The following is a 15,892-nucleotide window of genomic DNA, read 5'->3' as shown; positions in this document are numbered from 1 at the left end:
CCCAGGCGCCCCTCAAATGCCTTTTTATTTATCCTATTTCTCCACCATTTGACCCAATACTGGCCATCCTCCAGCACCTGTCCCTGGTTGCCCTCTCTTTTCTCACTGTCCACACCTTCTGCCCAGACAAACTTTATCGCTCAGTTCTAATTGATCCATAAAATCTTCCCAGTCATGAGCTCTTTTCTAGAACATTCTAAATTATAAATTGCCTGAGCTCCTTCTCCCTCTCCTGCCTTGCATGTTAGTTATCTTCTGGTGGCTCATCTTTCCAAGTAGATCGCAAGCTCACTCCTAGCACAGCATCACATATCCTGTAACTCTGAATCCTGCATAGTGCGTGGGGCCCCTGGGAGGCAAGAGACAGGATTTGCTGGCTACTCTGTTCAGTGCCCTCCATATCCATTAGCACTGGGCTCTACCTACATGCCCCTTTGAAGAAAGCAGACCAGCTAATTGAAAATTCCATTCTTGAAAAAAAAAATCAATTCAACTATTCGTTTCATTGAATTAACTGGTTAACGTAGTTTTGCTTATGTAGAACTGAGTTAAAAGGAAATGACCTCAGTAGTTCTCAAATTAAATCGTGACAGAAAAAGATCATTTCAAATTGGCAACTTGCAATGGAAACTGTTCCACATTGCAATGTGCTTTCTCCCCTTAAATGCCTGCCTGTTTTATTATTGTAGGTCTGCTTGTACACATGGTCAGAATGACCCCTGGGTCTGGATTTCTAAATCTAATGGCCCTGGAGTGTTCTTTCTCTGTCCAGACTTACAAGGCTGAATGGGGACTTGTGTTTTACACATTCAATAAATAATAACAGAAAGAACCCTGCGTTATTTGCTGAGTGTTTTCATGAGGAAGCTTTATCTAATTAACCCAATATCATAAAACTATGTTAAATAATTTATGTGTTTTAATTTTACAGTCTGAGTAACATATCTGTGGAAGGGGGGGCATATAACAGAAGAGCAACAGCTTGTAGATTGGTGCAAAGGGGACTTGAGAGAGAAAAAGTTGCTTAAGTGTCTACAGACCAGCCCCTCTCTTAAGCCTTTGCCTCTACTCACCGTGTGTGTAGACAGCAAAACGTTCAGTATGACTCACTGGCAGATTCTTGGGTCATCTCTCAGATGCCAGAGGGGAGGGCAGCCAGTAGGGCAGTTGGACTACTCTTACCCCAGTGCCCCATCTCCAAAAGGCCAACCCAGCTTACTGGCAGTGACTGGCTGTCTGGCTGACGGAAAACAAGAGCTAAGTCATTCCCACCTATTTCATCTGACTAACTCCTCTGGCCTTTGCTGAACCTCGGGCTTGACGTGACTTACTGTGTGATGAGAAGTATCAGAAGCCACCCCGGGGGGTGTGAGGCAGTGGATCTTAACAGAACAGGAGGGACGGGAAATGAGAAGTGCTGTCCGCGTGGAAGCACTTCAGGTGGAGGGTGCGGGATGAGGCAGTCATGGCTGCAGTGGCCAGGGCGTTCCTGTGCTAGGCACTAGGGATTGCCCAATTTTTGCTCTCGAGAAGCTGGCGAGGAGGCGTGACTAGGAGTGACATGGCCGGGGGACCAACTGGTAATTCGCAAATATGATTTCCAAAAGTGCACTCAGAAGGGCACCTGAACAGACTGGAAAGTTCTGCAGAAGGAGAACGGTTGGGTTTAAAGGATGAGTCCTGAGACCAAAGGGGAGGTTCCGGGTGGAGAGCACAGTGAGAGAGAACGTGGTGCTAGAAACAGCTGGATGCACTCAGGCGATACATTTTAATCCAAAGAGCCCCTGGGCTTTGCTAAAGACACAGCTGGTCTTCTGTGCCCCCAGACCTGTGGAACAAGAATCTCCTAAAACAGTGGCCATGCCTACACAGATTTTAGGTTTTTTTCCCCAAATATTTTAAGTTATCTCTACCCCCCAACATGGGGCTTGAACTCAACACCCTGAGATCAAGACTGGGCCAGTTAGGCACTCTGCCTGTACAGTTTTCACATGCTTTCTAGGTGATTCTAATGCATACTCCTGGCTGAGAGCTTGTGTGTTTGCAGGCTACTGTTCGGCTGGAGCAAAGGGAGTGGCTACAGACACCCATCTGATAAGAGATTGGAAAATCCTGGCTTTGTGTGCTCCCCTCAGGATCGTGACCCTTCCCCTCAAAGTAACGGAGAAGCATGAAAGGGTTTTAATCAACATGTCCTGCGATCAGATGCATGTTTCAGAAACACTGCTTTGGCAGCCTGGGCAGAATGGTATGGGCATCCAGGGGGAACTGGACAAAGGAGGCACTGGCCACACACAGGTGTCCAGGAGGTCACTTCAGGGAGCTAGGCAGGGAGTGGTGAGGACAGCCAGGAAGAAGTGACAGTGATGGGACCTGCTTTCTCCTTGGATATAAGTGCTGAAAAGGTGGGACCTAGAATCCCTTCAGTAAGGGTATGGTAGAGAAGAAACAGTGTGCACATGGTTTCCTTTTTCCAGTGTAACAAATCATGTCGAACTTAGAGGCTTAAAACAACACACACATCACCTTACAGTTCTGGGGTTCAGGATTCCAAGATGGGTCCACAGGGATGTGTTCTTTCTAGAGGCTCTAGAAAAGAATCTGTTACCTTGCCTGCAGCATCTAGAAGCCCTTGCATTTTTTGGCTTAGGGCCCTACCTCACTCTTATCTCTGTTTCCCCTTCTCTGGCTCTGATTCTCTTGTGATTACATGACAGAATTCACTGATGGCATTGGGCCCACCTAGATAATCCAAGATAATCCTCCCATCTCAAGAGTTTTAACCATATCTGCAAAGTCCTTTTCACCCTGTAAGGTAGTCTATCCGAGGATGTCTGAGTAAAAATGTCTGGTCTGTGACTGAGTATCAGAGTTTGCATGAGAGCATACATGGGTCATGGAGGACTGAGCTCAAAGTCCTGGTGGACAGTGGTATTTACGTGGCAAGGAGAAGAGGAGACACTTGCCAAAGGCACTCGGAAGAAAAAAGTAGGGTTAGGAAGACACCCAAACTCCGAGGGGAAGAGGAGGAGCAAATATGAGAAGGAAAAGGGACGACATCGGTGTCAAATACCACAGACAGGTCAAGGAAGACCAGAGTAGAAATGCACCTGTGCACTTTGGCAACACAGAAGTCACAGGTGACCTAAGGAGTGAGAAGGTTCAAGAAACTGCTAGGAGAGGAAACCAGGCTGCACTGGGATGACCTGTGAAGAGCAGTGAGCAATGAGCAGAGAGGCATTTACATACAGAGAACAAACTGACGATGTCAGAGGTGCATTGGATTCGGCGGGGGGGGGGGGGGGGGGGGGGGGGGTGGCAAATAGGTGAAGGGGATTAAGAAGTACAAACTTTCAGTGATAAGATAAATAAGTCAGGGAGGTGAAAAGTACAGCATAGGGAATATAGCCAATAACATTGCGTGGTGACAGATGGTGACCACATTTATTGTGGGAGCACTAAACAATGTACGGAATTGTCAAATCAGTATGTTGTACACCGGAAACTATAACACTGTAAACTACACTTCAGTAATTTAAAAAAATATATAGCAGACTCCTCTGTAAATTTTTATGAAATATTTTAAACATAAGAGAAGTGTAGAAAATAATTTAAGGAGCACCCACTAGCCAGCTTAACATTTTACTGTATTTGCTTAACATTTTACTTTATTTGCCTCTTCTTTTCGAGGCTTAACATTTTGCTTAAATCTTAACATTTTGCTCTATTTACTTCAGAGTTGTTCAAAAGAAGTAATACTACTAATGCTGTTGAAATGCTCTGTTTTCTTCTTTTACCCCATTCTCTTTTTTTCTGCCCCAGTGGACCCACTATCCTGAGTTTGATATTTATCCTTTGGTGCATATTTATAAAAATACTACATGTGTACATAATATTGTTCTGAATATTTCTAAGTTTTACACTGAGGGTGTTCTAATGTATAAATCCTAATGTATAAATATAATTTGAATTATTCACTCAGTATTATAATGTTGAAGCATAACCATTAAGATATATGTCACTAGTGATTGCATTTTAACTGTTATATAATATTCTATATATGATTATAATATAATTTACTTACCCATCTTTCTTATTGGTTAACAATTAATTTGTTACCGTAGGTTACTATAAACAATGATACAGTGAACATTCTTGTCTTAGTCTATTCTAGCTGCTATAACATATTACCATAGACAAGGTGGTTTATACAACAGAAGTTTATGTCTCACAGTTGGGGACACTGGAAGTTCAACATACAATGGCTGGCAGATTCTTAATGACCGTCCTCTTCCTGGTTTGCAGATGGTAGCCTTTCTTGTTGTAGCCTAAGGTGGCAGAGAGCAGAGACAGACAAGGTCTTGTATCTCTCCTTATAAGTACACAATTTCCATGATAAGGGCCCTTCTCTTGTGACCTTTTTACCTTTCCAAAGGCCCCCTCTCCTATTACCTTCACATTGCAGATTAGGATTTCAACATTAGGATGTGAGAGAGACACACACACACAGTCACTCACGACTCTTAAGCATCCTTAAGTTGACCCCCAAGAATTTCTCTGGACCCTCCTTACCTTTACTAATAGCAACAAATTGGCCACCAAAGTAATATCAATTTCCATTATTACTGAGCATGAAAGCTCCAATTATTCTGTATCCTAACTAATATATTTTTATTACATGGGTTTGCTTTGGTATTTCATTGTGTATTTAAGGCAGATTTCTCTGATTCCTAGTGAAATTGTGAATCAAGTTTCTTGACTATTTGGGTTTATTAACTACTTGGGTTTATTGACTATTTGGGTTTTTTCTGTGAACTGTTATTATTTTCCATTTTTCTATTGAGTTGTCTTACTGTTATTGGGTTTCAGATTTTTTATATATTTTGATTTTTTTTTTCTTAAAGCTTTATGAAGTTTTTCTTTTCAGTTTTAGGTCTTTAAATAAATAAATGCATTTATTTTTGTATGTGGTGTTAGATAGACTGTGACTTTCCTGCCACAGAGCTATCCAAGTGTTCTAGAACTGTTTGTTGAATTGTTTATTGTTGTATCTTTGGTTAGAAAATATAAATTCTGTGATATAGAAGGTTTATATATGCATGTATCTAATTTTTTTCCCTATCCTGTTCCATTTTTCTAAAAATCTCTGAGCATTTTAATACATCATCTAAAATACTTACAATGAATTTTTATACCTGATAAAGCATCTTCTATGAGTTTTCTTCAAAATTGTTTTAGCTATTTTCTGTTTCTTCATCCATAATAATTTAGGACTGATTTTTCAAGTTTTACCAAAAAAAAAAAAAAACTTCAGAATTTTTTCTTGTAGTACACTGAAATTCATTGGTAGTTAAGGGGAGAATAACTATGTTTATGATAGTCAACTTACTATACTTACTGTCAACTTACAACTACTTATCTGTAGACATGATATATTTCTCTATTTCTTTCTTCATTTATATTCTTCAATAACCTTTATTTTTTATTTTTCCATAAAGTTGCTATTCATATTTTATTAGATTTACAAATAAATTATTCCTTATTGCCTGATATGTTTTCCCCCCTGTGGACAGGAACAAGGGGAGGTACCTCAGTGGTTTTAGTGAAGCGTATATGTGTCTGTTTGGTTTGTTGTTTTGTTTTACAAATACATTTTCTCCCATAAGACTTTTTTTTTTAAGACTTATTTATTTATTTGAGAGACACAGAGAGAGTATGAATCCTCAAGCAAACTCTCAGCCAAGCACAGAGTCCTGCCCTGGGGGCTCCATCTCATGATCCTGAGATCATGTCCTGAGCTGAAATCAAGACTTGGTCCCTTAATCGACTAAGCAACCCAAGCACCCCTCTCTCATAAGATTTTTTAATCAAAATCCTAATAATTTCTGTAGGTTAGTCTTGTAATATGCCACCTTGAAGAACTCTTAAATTTAAAAGCTCTTGGATTTTCTATGCAGAAAATTGCATCATCTGAAAAAAAAATCTTATTCATTGCAGATCTCCTCTGTCAAATGCTGTATTTATATCTTTTTGTTTTCTTGAATTTTTAAATTTTGTTTTCTTTCTTTCATTGCATGAGCTAAGATCTCCATTATTTTATTAAGCTGAAACAGTGATAATGCTTATCCTTCCTTTGTTCCTAACGTTTGTGGGCATGCCTCTTCAGTTCACCATTAAGAATGACTCATCTATTTATCCCTTTTATAGATTCTTGATATGCTAAGAGGTTTTTTAAACCAAGCAACACATGTTAAATAAATTTTAACTTGTTTCTGCATCTCAGAGTGTGGTCCCTGGATGAGTATCATCTGAAAAATTGTTACAAATGCAGATTCTAGGGCTCCACTTCAGACCTGCAGAATCTGAATATCTGGGGTTGGGTTCAGTCATTGGTAGTTTAACAGACCCTTCATGTGATTCCCATGTGTGCCCAAATTTGCAAACTACCAGTGTAGAAAAAGAAGCAGAAGACCAGGCCCAAGCCTTCTGGGGGGGGATTCTTCAGCATGGGTAAATGAGGAGTGAGAGATAAATATTATCCCCAACGGTGACCTATGGGAGGTTTCTTAATGAAGAATCAGCCCAATCATAGATCTAGCAATGCTGTGTTATGGGGAAGCACAACTCCCTCTTTATTTTTCTAAGATTTTATTTATTGAATTATTTATTTGAGAATGAGAGAAGGAGGGATCATGGGAGGGGAGGGTCAGAGAGAGAAGCAGACTCCCTGCTGAGTAGGGAGCCTGATGTGAGACTTGATCCCGGGACTTCAGCATCACGACCCAAGCCAAAGGCAGTTGCCCAACCAACTGAGCCACCCAGGTGCCCACAACTCCCTCTTGAATCCAACCATGAACCATGAACTTCTTGAGAAGCCCCTCCCAACTTCCCCAGGCTATAGTTCACATCCTTTCTTAAGTCAATTAATTGCTTTGTATTTGTTTGTATCCTTATCTGTTTTCCTATTAGATAATAAGTGCCTGCCTTTATTTTGAGTCTCATTCATGGACTTGGCAAACAGTAGATAAATGTTTGCTGAATTAATGAATTAAGGTGAAAAGGCACAATTACTCCTGACTACAGAAAATAAGGAAAGGCTTCAGACTTTGAGATGGATTTTAAAAGAGTGCTTTTTGTCACTAAGAAATTACAGCCTTTTGGAGAAAAAGATTATATGTGTGAAACATTACATATGAAAACTGATAGGGGAGATGTGTACTGATGCTTGAAACTTAATTTGAAATGCATCAAAAAAAGATGGATAAAGAAACAGATACACATGTGATGAAACAAGTAGCAAAATATTTATAGTACATTCTAGGTCAAGGATCAGGACAGCCTGTTTTATAAATAAAGTTTTATTGGAACACAGCCATGCCCATCCATTTACATATTGTCGATGGTTGTTTTTGCACTACATTAGCAGAGCTGAGTCGTTGTCAGAGACCATATGTCCTGCAAAGTCTAAAATATTTACTATCCAATCTTTTACTTAAAAAAGTTTGCTGACCTCTGTCCCAGGAAATGGGTATATGGGTATTGACTACATAATTTCTTTCACCTTTTTATATGTTTGAAAATTTATATAGTAAAATGTTGAGGGGGAAATAGAGAATGATTTAAGATAAAATATGATTGAAACCAACTTGAATAAAAGGAAGTTTCCAAAGGGATTGTAGAAAGCATATAGAACAATGGATGTTTATTTGGGGCAAGATTAATAGAGACTCAAGTTAATACTAATCATCTCATGAAATAGGAGAGTTGGGAAGGATTAAAAGTGTTGGCTGAATTAGAGAGAAGTGGGAGGTTTTCCAAGAACACTGAGTGGCATAAGGACCAGAGGGTCCATCTGGTGGCTACTTACTGGTGTAGATAATGGTCCACCACCCCACTGATTCCCACCCATACACCCACCTACACAGCAACACACAACACAAACACACCAGTGTCCATGTGGGAGTAGTCCCCCAGTCATATGCATAGGAGATTTGCTTTTTCTGTACCTGGCTGAGGTGAGAGAGGGTTCAAAGAGTAAAGGAACTGGGAAGCAGAGAAAGAGAAGCTTGAGGTGGTTTAGGGCCCTCTAGGAAGAGTTTGAGAAGCAGAAGCTGACAAAATCACTATCAAGAGACTTTGGGGATACTGAGTCAGGTACAGCTGCTTTGCCAGCTCTGGTGAGAGGGTGCAGTGCAATGTAGGGGGGAAGGCCTGCCTATGTCACTTGTGCTGGGTTCTGAGCATGAGAACCTTTGGGAGCCTCTTAGTCCAGCACATGGAGTAGATATTGGGGTGGGGGAGGGGAGTCTCATCAAGGAACGGTCCATCGTGAAGATTCTCCAATGTGGGGTGGAGGGGTAGTGAAAGACATTAGGTGCTCATGGCTCAGAATGAGCCACCCCCTATCAGCCTAGACATGGGACAGAAACCATCCCTCACAGCCCACAGTAACATGGTTTTCTATTTCTTCATCATTAGCATGGCTTTACTTTTCCAGGAGTCTCCTCTCTGGGCAAGTTATTTGATTGTTCATTCAAGAAATTTCCCAAAAGGGTCCTGAAAGACTCTTAAGATCTTTAATAGAAAATTTCAAGAGTCTACAGCCCAAGATTCTTTGACTCCCATGACTCAACATCTCACTTTGCTATTCTTTCCAAAGCCCGGACTGTTATACGGTGATCATTACCGTATGATTGGTATTGCCAATCAATGGCCATTCAATGCCAATGAAGCCCCCGTTTGAAAGACCTAAACTAAACTTCCACTTGTCACTAACATTCTGACCTTATCTCCCCTCTCCAAGATGCTACCAAAGCTTCTTAAAGTAGTGTTCTCCCTTACCACACTAAGTCATAAACTCAGCATTGTCTTATCAATAGGTTATACTAGTGATATTTGGGGAGTCAGCCTTCTACACTGGAAAGAGCAGATGAACAGAACAGACTAAATACGATGGCTGCAGCTAATAAATTTATGGGTACCAACATTGCTAACTGCAAGGAATGATGGGCAGGCACCTGTTGGGGGACTCAGGCTGCATTTGTACCACTGAAGGTTGGAACCATTGGAGTATAACCCACCAGAGTAGAAACTATTAGAGTAGTCTTCCTACATGACGATCTCCATTGCCTCTGGTAAAAATTCCCAATTCTTTAACAAGTGTATTAGGCCCCACAATTTATGGCCATCGTCCCTGTTCAGCTATGATAACCAATATACTGGTGTAGCCAGCACTCTTCTGGTTTTAGCACTGAAAGTCCCACATCTCGGCAAACCCTGGGGTGCCAGGGTTCGCATGTAATCCAGCTGTGATTAGGAACCAAGAGGGAGTTTTCCTTTCTGGCAGCCTGTATTCAGGCTCCTCCACCCACAAGCAGGGTGACCTTGGGCAAGTCACTGAAGTCATCTGTGCCTCAGTTTACCTATCTGTAAAGTGACGCTTCAAAAAGTACCCATTTCATATGGCTGTTGTCGAATGAGATGAGATAACGCTGCAAAGTGTTTCAGGTGCCTGGCACATATCAAGAGTTCAATAAGAGTAATCAGTTCTTGTTATAACAATTAGAATAATTCTGCCTTGTTCGTGCTTTTATTCTCTGGCATAGCGGCAGGGCTGGCACGTGATAAGCACTGAATGAATGAAGGAATTAGGGCTATTTTTATTTCAGTTCCCCAACATTGTACTCTGTCACCCTCGGACAATGCACAATCCGGGGTGTGATCCACTCCACCTGGGGCCTTCGACCTCGGATGCCTGACCTTTACCCGAATGCCTTTGACTCCTGGCCCATCGGCTTGGCCGATACTTACTAGAGTTCCAGGTTTCCCGTTAAGCATCACTACCCTATGCATAGTCTTCCCCGAGAGATACCCACCCCCAGGCTGTCCCATGGCCTCATGTACTACTTGCTATGGACTGAACGTTTGTGAGCCCCCCAAAATTCTTGTGTGGAAGCCCGACCCCCACAGTAATGACATCTGAAGGTGGGATCTTTGAGAGTCAATTAAGCATGGAGGGTGGAGCCTTCCAGAAAAGAATTAACACTCTTATAATAAGGGACACACAGGAGAGCTTGCTTCCTCTTTCTCTGCTCTCTGATGTCAGGAGACAATGAGACAACAATCTGCAACCCAGGCAGTAGGTCTCACCAGACACGGGATCTGCCAACACCTTGATCTTGGACTTCCCAACCTCCAGAACGGTGAGATATAACAGTCTTGTTCAAACCACCCAGTCTATGGTATATGTCATGCAGCAGTGCAAACCATCGGACATGGGACTGCATGGATTGGCTAATATTAGGTCACCCCCATAGATAACAAACTCCAAGTGGACGGCAACAAAATGGGCTCTTTTACAATGAATTCCCGGAGACTAGCATGAACTAGACATTCAAATACATGTATACCAGAAGTAGGAAGGAAATGCATTCAATGAATGATTTTTAGTCGATCTCTTCCCACTGTGGGGGGCATTTTCACATCCTACCCTAGCACCTACATCCCCTTGTAACTCGAGGACCAGCTCTCCTCCCAGGAAGTCATTTTCCAGTTCTTGAATAAAACATGGGAGAGCATGAGAGCAGAGACATGGAGCAAAGTCTCTATTTTACCCAAACTAAGATTTTTTTTTTTTTTTTAAGGCATGTAATTTGGAGAATGAGTTTCATCTTTGGAACTTGGTCCTAAACCTTTCTAGTCTAGCATTATATATACCAATTTTTCCTGGCGACATCGCGCTGAAATCTGATTAGCACCAGATTACAGTACGGGGCAGCTTTTTAAAGAGCCTTGCGAACCAAATCCTCGGCGGTCTCCCAAGCAGGCCTCTTCAAGGAAGTCAGTGAACCGGGGCGCTCGGGGTGGCAAGGAGAGGAGTTAACGTGTGACAATACTTGTCCAAGTCTTAAAAGTGGAGCATCTGCTTCTTGGCCTCAAAAGTGAGACAATCCAATAATTCCAGTCCCCGGAGCTTTTTTTCTACCTCAGGAAACATTTTGCAACTAACTAGCAATTTCCAAAAATATGGCTCAAGCAACACATCTCCTTATCTCCTCGTGTAGGAGAGGGTGTGAGTTGTAACGAGGCAGGGGCTCGTTATCTTAGGGGGTTCTGGCAAGGTGCTCCCGGGGACAGCTTTTAATTGGGTAAGCATGTGATAGCTAGGTCTGGGGTTTGAAACTCTCTTCCAGGAGAAGCCAAAGCCCCATTTCCAAGGCATCTAGTTAGGACAAATTGAAAAGGCGTTCCCGGGTGGGTAGGGGCAAGGATCCACAGGGAAAAAAGGAGGTAAATAGTTTGGCATTTTCATACCCCCCTCTGGAGGCTGAGATTATGTGTTTGATTTTTAAGAGATCCCAAGGTTTGGAAATCCGTTCAGGAAGAACGACCAGAATTTAGGGGATCAGCCCACAAGTCCCCATAAACAGGTGGTAAGTATAAATGCTGTCACTTACAGTGCCCAGGGATTGTGTAGTTGATGGTGGGACCCCACTGACAAGGCTGGTATCCTCATCATTTAAATCAAACGGAAAAGGAAAAAAAAAAAAAAACCAACACATTAAAGTCGAATTGTACTGACCTCTGCCTTGGAGTCAGGCTGAAAATCACTTATCCCACGCAGGGTCACAGGAAATGTGGATGTTAGTAACAGCAGAACTGACTTCTCCCTTCATTTCAAGGTCTTGAAGCCAATAGCAGCAGCTCTCAAATTTCAGTGAGCAGAAGAATCAGCTGGGAGCATTAAAGCCTTAGAATCCCAGAATCAGCTCAGCACCTGCTTCCTCCAGGCAGTTTTCCCTGATTTTTGAGGCCTCTCTTTGGTGCTTTCATATTACGCCAGGAAGACCCAAAACAAAGACACCTGTCTACCTTCCCACATTTGTTTTTAAAACACTGTGTCTGGCCAATAATAGGCTCAACGGACACGTTTGAACCAAGCTATGTTGGACTCACTCTGCAAGTTTACTCAAGCCTATGAAAACTTTCCAAGGCATGTGCATACGGGCAGAGTCAAGGGAGAGGATTCCCAAATCCTCCGATTTGCTATGTGTCCATGCTGTCTGAGCACGCGCTTGTCTGCCGGCAATCATTTCCCAGCTCGATTCTTATCATTCACGGAATGAAGTGGACCATTCACCCGTCAGGTCTTATCTTGGTGCATGGCCCTAGAGTGTAAGTCCTTTCAGAGCACGAATCAGCGAAGGGACGAATGGACAATGCAGGACCCCAGGGAGAGAATGTTTTATGAGGGCGAGCACAGGGTGTGGGAGAAATAATTCCTGAAGCCTCGTAGCAAGACTGTGCCTGTCTTCTTAGAATTAAAATTCAAGAGAGATAGATGGTTGTTATGGGGACACTTTTATTTGAATTGAAAAATGAAATAAAAAAATTCTTTTCTGAAAATATGTTTGGTTTGGTTGATGGAATTTTACAAGAAAGGTAGATTTTATTAGCTCTCGTGGTGGATTCCTTCCTTCCTTCCTTCCTTCCTTCCTTCCTTCCTTTCTTCCTCTGAGCTCCAGGGTCCTGGTGAAAAGATACTTAAACCATTTCTTAAAATATGAGCATTTTTTCAGTCAACAAGATTGTATGGACTAAGGTGTATTGACATTAACAACATTTCCATTTTCTCAACTTGTTCTGAAGATAAGCAGAGGAACGGATATAATTACTGGTAGTTGTTCCATAAGACTTGGTAAAGCCTTTTTCCCAGAAACAAGAACTATGAAAGATGCTAACGAGTGGGTACCAAATGCTTTTACAAATCAGCTGGCCTGCAGTTCTGTGCCTTCATCACCGCTGAAGGAGACCTAATCGAATTGTCAGCTGAGAGATCATTAGATGTAATCTTTGGTGACAGATCCTCATGTAACGTCAAAGGAGCACAGAGACAGAGGGAGGCTACCATGCTAGAAGGCCTGCCAGTCCCATCTAGGCTTTCAGGTAAACAAGATTTCCTGGTTCCCACGACTCCAAGACAAAATGTAGGGATGGAATCAATGCTAAGACCTGTCTGATAAAGCAAGAAGGTCATCCTCAGACCCAGAATATCTAGAGGAGAAAAAGCAACTTCCTCCTACTTCATTAAAGATGCTTTCACCATGGATTCTGGGTTTTCCTTTTTATGTCTAATAATTATTTATCAATATTTGTGCTATTTCGCTTAGCTGTGCACTAACAATAATTGTAATAATAGCTCAGTCTAGAATAATTTTATTAAACTATTAGAACATTCTGGTTACAGGAAATAAAAATAAACTTCAATTTTATACACATTTCTGATGCAGATGTGTTTGACAGGGTGATAAAGACTTTTAAGTACAAAAATATGTTAAATTAGGAAAAAGTTATGGAGCAGAAGTGGGATGGAAATAGGAGTTTAAGGAGGAAAAAGTAGGACATAAAATTACCTCCTGTTAAATAGAGCTTGTTGAATAATTTTTAGACGCTATTGGATATTAAATTGCTATTGCCTTTAAATTCTGTTAGATACATTTAAAAGAATGATAAAATTGTTTTACTTTGAAATGTCTGTATTTCTAATAGGCCAGAAATTTTATGCTTTTGCACTATTTTAAATTTATGATGCAAAATTAAAAGATGTAGCCTTAAAAAGATGGGCAAAGGTGTTGTCTCAGTTATTAATGGCTACATAAGAAACCGCTCTCCTCCTTTATGCTTAACAAGACAATCATTTTATTTGCCCTAATTCTGTGGGTCAGTAATTTCAGCTGGTCATGGGTCGTTGTGCTGGTGTCATCCGGGATCACACAGACCGCGCAGGTATTTGGCTGCTATAAGGTCTGACATGACCTCATTTCCATTTCTAGAAGTTGGTGTTGGCTGTTCACTACTCCTCATGTCCTACAATTCAGCTCAATCTGAGCACCACGTGGAGAGAGAGCCACAGATTCCACAGGTGATGGGCTCGGCCCTACAAGACTGCCCGCCCCCCACATTCACCCTTCAGAGGCCAGTCACAAGCCCGTGTTGTCACTTGAGTGGCAGACCCGCTGGCTATAAGAGGACCTCTTCAGGGTTCATTTGCTAGAGCAGCTCATGCAACTCTGAGAAATGTCTTACTTACTAGATTACTGGTTTATTACAAAAGGCTATAGCTCAGGAACCAGATGGAAGACAGATGGGAGAGATGTGGGAGGCAAGGTATGGGCAAGGTATGTGGGGAAGGAGCTCGGAGCTTCCAGGCCGGCTCCGAGGGCGCCATTGTCCCCGAATCACCCTATGCTCACCAACCTGGAAGTTGTCCAAAGCCTGTCCTTTCGGGTTTTTGTGGAGGGCTCATTACAGAGGTATTATTGATTAAATAATTGGCCACCGGGGACTGATTCGCCCTCCAGTTCCCCTCCTCTCCTGCGGTGCTGGGGGTGGCACCAAAAGTTCCAACCTTCCAATCACAAGCTTGACGGCGCTGGCAACCACCCCCAGGCAACCAGCGGGCATTCCCAAAGTCACCTCAGTAACAAAACAAAAGGTACTTTTACCATGCTCATCCCTTAGGAAACTCCAAGGGTTTTTGGAGCTCAGTGTCAGAAACACAAAGACCAAATATATACTTCTAGTTATAGATCACAGTATCGCAGCAGCCCAAGCAGACTGATACAGGAACATTTCTGGCATGAGAAATGAGCTGCGCTCCTTAAATTAGGAGCTGCCCAGTTGGCCATTGGTCTTCAGTTATTTTATATACTTAAATGAGGGCTGGTGATCCAGAGCAGCACTCCGCACATGTTTTTTTAAAGATTGTATGTATTTATTCATATTTTATATTATTTTATTTTATTTATTTGCAGGAGAGTGCTTGGGCAGGGGGAGGGGCAGAGGGTGAGGCAGAGAGTCTCAAGCAGACTGGGCGTGAGCCTGAAGAGGGGCTCCATCCCACCATCCTAATATCGTGACCGGGAGATCAGGACCCTGAGATCATGACCTGAGCCAAAACCAAGAGTCAGACCCTTAACCCACTGCACCACCCAGGCATCCCATCACTCTTCACAATCTCTCTTCAAGATTACTGAGGACCCCAAGATGCTTTCATTCATGAGGATTATAATAACCTTTAATATATTTACCATATTAGAAATTAAAGCTAAGAATTTTTAAAATCTCTAAAGCAGCCAAGTTTTAAATGGAAAATAACATTTTACAAAACAAAAAATATAGAAGAAGAGCAGTATTACTTTACATATTTGGAAATCTCATTAATTTTGGACTTAATGGAAGACAGCTGGATTCTCATGTCTGCTTCTGATCTCGGTCTGTTGCAGGCTTTTGCTTTTGGTTGAAAACCCAGCCTCACAGATACAGAATTTAAAAAGGGCAGGGTACTTAAAGCCTTCTCAAATAATTGTGCATATTCTCTTTTGGTACTATACCAAAACTTGACAAGTAGTAGATCTTACAATTAGCTGCTTTATGGATTCTGGAACCATATCGATGAACTTCTATACTCTGTTACATTAAAACCCAGGGGTCTGTCTTGTACTTTGAACAAATCTTTTACTCATTCATGAATGCATAACATCATGCATCAGTCATTTGATTAATTGGTTTCTTTACACCATGAAGGTCTTTCAAATAATAACAGATTACACTATACGGGAAAAACCACATAGGTTAATATCACCACTGAATTCCTCAGAAAAGCCTTCAACTACAGGGAAGCCAGCAAGCTCACAGCAGTTAGTAAATCTCCCCCAGTTTCACAGCGTTATTTTATGACGCTCTTTTGGGTTTCCAGGAGTTAGTATCAGTTCAGAGCCAGTGTGGGTAACCTCCAAAAAGTCCATTTCTCCTTCCTCAAGGCACGATCCCTCTGTTAAATGGCACCAGGTTCCTTTGCAGAGGGTTTGGGGGAAGAGCGACTGTATGAATC

The sequence above is a fragment of the Lutra lutra genome, chromosome 12 (assembly GCF_902655055.1).
Source record: "Lutra lutra chromosome 12, mLutLut1.2, whole genome shotgun sequence".
Classification (NCBI taxonomy): domain Eukaryota; kingdom Metazoa; phylum Chordata; class Mammalia; order Carnivora; family Mustelidae; genus Lutra; species Lutra lutra.
This window is presented reverse-complemented; position numbering follows the sequence as displayed.